Source organism: Leptonychotes weddellii, chromosome 12 (assembly GCF_054177405.1).
Source record: "Leptonychotes weddellii isolate Sample4059 chromosome 12, ASM5417740v2, whole genome shotgun sequence".
Classification (NCBI taxonomy): Eukaryota; Metazoa; Chordata; class Mammalia; order Carnivora; family Phocidae; genus Leptonychotes; species Leptonychotes weddellii.
In genome coordinates this window covers 5,664,837-5,670,963 of record NC_138380.1, presented here as the reverse complement: position 1 = coordinate 5,670,963, position 6,127 = coordinate 5,664,837, and the positions used below count along the sequence as shown (strand labels likewise).

General features: G+C 47.6%; 1 non-coding gene across 1 annotated transcript in view; it reads right to left on the bottom strand.

Moving 5' to 3' along the window:
- Positions 1-4: 4 nt before the first annotated feature.
- The window catches only part of LOC102742058 (uncharacterized), a 9,119-nt gene continuing 2,996 nt past the window's right edge, over positions 5-6,127 (bottom strand). Inside the window, exons 2-3 of the transcript XR_014139082.1 lie at positions 2,267-3,750; positions 5-819 (exon numbers count right to left, since the gene is read on the bottom strand). This is a non-coding gene — a transcript (uncharacterized LOC102742058). The remainder of the gene's footprint in view (positions 820-2,266; positions 3,751-6,127) is intronic.

Sequence of the window (6,127 nt, the reverse complement as noted above, 5' to 3'; positions counted from 1 at the left end):
AAAAAAAAAGGCTCTCTCCCGGTGCCTCAGGCCATTGGGGTTCATAGAGTAAAAAAAAAAAAAAAAAAGCCGTTTGTGTTACAATACACAATGAATCACAAATAATTTCTGCTGGCCAGGAAAATGGATGGATTTCCAGCATTCCCAGATTCCGTCTTCCCAGGTTAGATGGCAATGTTGAGCCCTCGGAAGTTGTGCGCCTGACCCTGATGCAATAGCTTTTGGGGGGACAGGACCCCGTGAGAAGGCCAAGCCCGGTTCTGAGGCAGCAGTCGGCCGAGGACACCTGCTTGTCCCTGTGGTGCTCTGCAGCCCATACGACCCCAAGAGCTCTCACGTGGGCTCCGGCCAAGCACCGGCACAGGGTCTGTTGGCTTCAGAGCCTCAGGCCCGGGTGAGCCGTTTGGTCACACTGAGCATCGGCACATCCCTCCTGGGCACGAAAGCCCAGAACGCACGGACCCTTTTCCTCGGGCCTGGCACAGAGAGTTAGTAAAGGGGGCAACGAGCACTGTGTCTCCCCTTCCTTGCGCCTGCTCCGCCTCTCAGGGACCTTTCCCTCTTACTTGGCTGCAGTAGAGAAGGGCCCCAACCCAGAGGCCCTCGGACGGCGGCCCAGGTGGGCACATCTCTGGCCGGGGTGAGCCCCGCTGCCTGTCCCAGCGCACCGCCCGCTCCCCGAACGTCCCCATCCACACCCCGCTCACGTTCATTTCTGCTAGAAAGTAGTTTACCTCCTAAAACGTCTCGTCTAGGATCCTGACACAGCGCTCCTGCAGGATTGTCCTCGAGAATACGTTCGAGTTCCTCTTCCTCTGGCTAGAGAAGATCATAATATGTCTTAGTAGGCTTTCAACAGAGTTTTAAGAGGCACCTGACTTTTGCCTTTCTCTTGCCAGAAGCATTGGTTTGAGGGGGAGCAGCCTGAATGAGGAGAGGGGGAGGAGGTCTGGGGGGACCCCACTTCCTTTGCTCTCCTCTCTCCCCGCTCCCACCACTGTGGTCTCTACTGTCACTCTAAGAGACTTCATGGAGAAAGGTGAGTGGCCCTGCCGGCTCAGGAGTGGGTGGCATTTGGATAGACAGGGACCTGGAGCTGTTCTGTGAGGACGGAAAGGAGCAGAGAGCAGAGGCAGGTCTGATCCTGGGTCCTGAAAGCGGTGGAAAGATGTGGAGGGCACGGGCAGGGAGTTGTGGCGGGGAGCTGGCCTGGCGTGGCGGGGGGAGTCCCAGGAGTCTTGGGCCAAAAAGAGCAGTCCAGGCCTGACCTGTGGGGAAGGCTCGGCAGTGAGGATTGCGGAGGGCAAGAGGTGGGTGGCCGGGTTCTGCGGTGAGGACGACAGGGAAGGGGCCTTCGGGGTGGGGGACAGGGTCCCCCTGAGAGCCGGGGGACCTCAGTGCTCCTCTCCAACCGCCATCATTACGATGGCCACACTGCCTGGGGCCCTAGTGTTCCCGTAAGTGTGAGTGCGGGGCCTGAGCTAAACGTCCCTGAGATCTCCTCCCCTGTGAGATTCCAACACACTTTATGACATTTTCTAGAGCAACTCCTAGTCCTCCTTGCAAAGTAGGGCCATGTCCCTCCAACCAGGAACGCAACACACACCCACACTCACAAACATACAAACCCACACTCACATATACACACAAATACAACACACACCCACACACTCACAAACCCAACACACACCCCACTAAAACACAACACACACCCACACTCACAAACATATACACACAAACACAATACGCACCCACACACTAACAAACATAACACACACCCACACTCACAAACACAACACACATGCATAAGCATACACACACAAACCCAACACGTACACCCACACACTCACAAACACAACACACACCCACACACTCACAAACACAACACACACCCACACACTCACAAACACAACACACATCCACACTTTCCCAAATACAGCACACACCCACACACTCCCAAACACAACACACACCCACACACTCACAAACACACACTCACAAACATATACACACAGCCACAACACACACCCACACACTTACAAACACAACACACGCCTACACACTCACAAACACAACACAATCCCACACCCACTAACATACACAGTCACAAACACAACACACATCCACACAGTCACAAACATACAAACAGACTCACAAACATACACTCAAAGCATTACCACACATGTACTCACAAATATATATACACACACAAACACACACGCAGGCCCCAGGCACACAGACACGCTCCCCTCACACTCGGACTTACCACTCTGTCAGCTGTTGGGCAAGAGGAATGGCGATGTTTTCTGTCTCCTGGGGCCGTGTGCTCTTGTGAATTCTTTGTTTTTCCTTTTGCGGCCGACACATCGTAGGCTTCTGCGGACCCTGAGTGGAGGAGGTAGAGGAAAGTGTCCACCGCGTAGGAACAGAGAAAGGACATGGCTTATATTTTTCAGCAAACTGGGATGAGAAAGCTCAGCTCCAGAACTGCCCTGAAAGAGCAGCTGTGGGCTGTGGGGGGAACAGGAAGTGAATGGGAACACACAGGCCAGGCCCTCCTCAGTCAGAAGACGTGCCGTTTGCATTTTGTCTGCGGTTTTGGTAGTGTGAACGGGAAAAACAAGAACACCGGTGTTGTTATTATTTTGATCCTGTACGAGGACAACTAGATCTCAGAGGCTTAGGGAGAAGCAACAGATGCTCCAGGAAATTTGTGCCAGGGGAATGATTTTTCACGGATCTCCCTTTTGTGTGAGTTCCCGCTTCCTACAGATAACCCATGGCTTCACCATCGTGGCAGATGCCTGTCGTCTCTTCCTCCCTCCTTAATTCCAACTTCCTTTAAGTATTTTCTCTCAGGACAAGGGCTGGAACGGAAGCACCAGCCCTTCCTGGGGCCTGAGTCGCCCGTCCTCAGATGGGGGCTGCCCCACCAGCTCCCCTGGGCCTCCCGCCCCTGGCACTGGGGGCCTTGGGACTTGTCAGCAGCACAGCAGTTGAGCCAATCCCTTAGAATAAATCATGTAGCCAATTCTTTATAATAAATCTCTTTATGTACGTGTACACACACACACACACACACACACACACGTCTGACAATTCCAAAATCTGAGTCATATCTGAGTCTGGTTTGCTCTGTGTCCAGACTGTACTTCTTGCTTCTTAGCACGCCGTGTGCTGACGTGCCAGGCTGGATGCGATCTACGGGATATTAGGAAGTGAGGTCACTAGGGCCCTAGCACGAGGTTGTGTGTTCATCTGTCTAGGAGTCGGGCTGCGTTTATGTTTGCTGTAGCTGTAGGTGCAGAGTTTTCGGTTTCCTCCGGCACTCTAGTCTCATTTCACTGTTGTCTGTGGGTTTCCCTAAGAAGCCCTTCTTAAATAGAGTTTGTGCTGTGCCGTTCTTTTGGCTTTAATTCACTGTTTTTACACCAAAGCCCTGTCGATGTGGTGGCAGGAATGGGTGGGGGGAGCATGATCTTGAAATTAAATCGCCCTCTCTTAGTGGGTCCGTGATGGGCTGTGATCATCACAATTTATTTACCTTTTCCTCCACTGTGCCTGCTTTGAGTGAATCAGGTGATCTGATCACTTTCCACCTTTTTCTCCCCATTTGGTTCCAGCCTCTCTCTTCTTCCCTCTTCTCTGGCCTTGATGGACTTCCCTTACTTACTTGATGCTTCATCCCACCTTTTTTCTCTGGAGCTGCTGTGAAGAACTGGAACCAAAATGTTTCTCTGGGAAGGTGTTCTATTAATAAAAAGATTTTGATAAGCATTTTGGAGGTTTAATGGAGATTTGGAGGTTTAATGTTCACTATTAACACTATTTTCAATGTGTAGAGGAAATATACACGAAGACCATAAAAGACAAATAAATTGCATGTATAAAAAACATAAGGTGGATATAAAATTATCATTATTTGTAAGTGTTATGATTTCATATCTGGAAAAATCAAGAGAATAAACCAAGGGGCATTTGGGTGGCTCAGTCAGTTGAGCATCCAGCTCTTGATTTCGAGCCAAGTCATGATCTCAGGGTCCTGGGATCGAGGCTCACATCGGGATCCCTGCACATGCTGGAGTCGGCTTGAGATTTTCTCTCTCCCTCTCCCTCTGCCACTCCCCCTGCTCTCTCTCTCTCTCTCACACACACACACACGCACTCTCTCTCTCTCAAATAACTAAATAAATCTTTAAAAAATAATAAACCAATAATGTCTTATACAATAAGAGAACCTAATAAATTGATGAATGCAAAATCAAATACAAACCATAAGAATTGACTAACAAACAGTAGCCAATTAGATATAACGTTTGATTTAAAAAATAACAAAAAGTAAAATGCCTAAGAATAGACTTGAAAACAGTGCAAACCTTCTGTATAAAGGAAACTTCTGAAGCTATAGAGCAAATAGAACTCTCGCATGATGTTTGGTGAAAAATATAAATTGGTAGAACCCCTTTGGAAAAATCTGTAGTACCCAGGAAACCTGAACATTACACAGAGTCAGTACTGAGCTATCCTCCCCGGAGGCACACACCCAGCAGACATTGTGCCTCTTTTCCAGGCAAGGGAATGCCTGTGGTATTTAGAGTGGTGGCACTCAGAAGAGCAAACCACTGGAAAAAATGTTAGTGCCCACCAAGGGGTAAGTGTTCTCACAAAGAAAGAAAGAAGGAAACATGGTAACTGTGTGAGGAGGTGGATAGGTTAATTAGCTTGATTGGGGTGAATATTTCACAATGTCCGCCTATATCAAATCATCAAGTTGTGTACCTTAAATAGATATAGTTTTTATTTGCCAATTTATTTTATTTGTCGAAGTTATACCTCAGTAAAGCTGGAAAATAAAATAAAGTAAAATGCAGGGGCGCCTGGGTGGCTCAGTCGTTAAGCATCTGCCTTCGGCTCAGGTCATGATCCCAGGGTCCTGGGATCGAGCCCCGCATCGGGCTCCCTGCTCCGCGGGGAGCCTGCTTCTCCTTCTCTCTCTGCCTGCCACTCTGCCTACTTGTGTTCTCTCTCTCTGTCCAATAAATAAATAAAATCTTTAGAAAAAAAATAAAGTAAAATGCAATCCCTATCAAAATACCATCAACTTTTTTCACAGAGCTGGAACAAATAATCCTAAAAATTTATGGAACCACAAAAGACCCCAAATAGCTAAAAGAATGTTGAAAAAGAAAACCAAAGCTGGTGGCATCACAATTACGACTTCAGCCTCTATTACAAAGCTGTCATCTTCAAGACAGTATGGTACTGGCACAAAAACAGACACATAGATCCATGGGACAGAAGAGAAAACCCAGAAATGGACCCTCAACTCTATAGCCAACTAATCTTAGACAAAGCAGGAAAGAAGACAGTCTCTTCAACAAATGGTATTGGGACAACTGGACAGCCACATGCAGAAGAATGAAACTGGGCCATTTTCATACACCATGCATGAAAATAGACTCAAAATGGATGAAAGACCTAAATGTAAGACAGGAATCCATCAAAATCCTAGAGGAGAACACAGGCAGTAAACTCCTTGACCGCAGCCGCAGCAACTTCTTGCTAGACACGTCTCCAAAGGCAAGGAAAACAAAGCAAAAATGAACTATTGGGACTTCATCAAGATAAAAAGCTTTTGCACAGCAAAGGAAACAGTCAACAAAATCAAAAGACAACCAACAGAATGGGACAAGATATTTGCAAATGACATATCAGATAAAGGGCTAGTATCCAAAATCTATAAAGAACTTATCAAACTCAACACCCAAAGAACAAATAATCCAGTCAAGAAATGGGCAGAAGACATGAACAGACATTTCTCCAAAGAAGACAACAAATGGCCAACAGACATGAAAAAGGGCTCAACATCACTCGGCATCGGGGAAATACAAATCAAAACCACAATGAGATACCACCTCACACCAGTCAGAATGGCTAAAATTAACAAGACAGGAAACAACAGATGTTGGCGAGGATGCAGAGAAAGGGGGACCCTCTTACACTGTTGGTGGGAGTGCAAGCTGGTGCAGCCACTCTGGAAAACAGTATGGAGGTTCCTCAAGAAGTTAAAAATAGAGCTACCCTAGGACCCAACAATTGCACTACTGGGTATTTACCCCAAAGATAC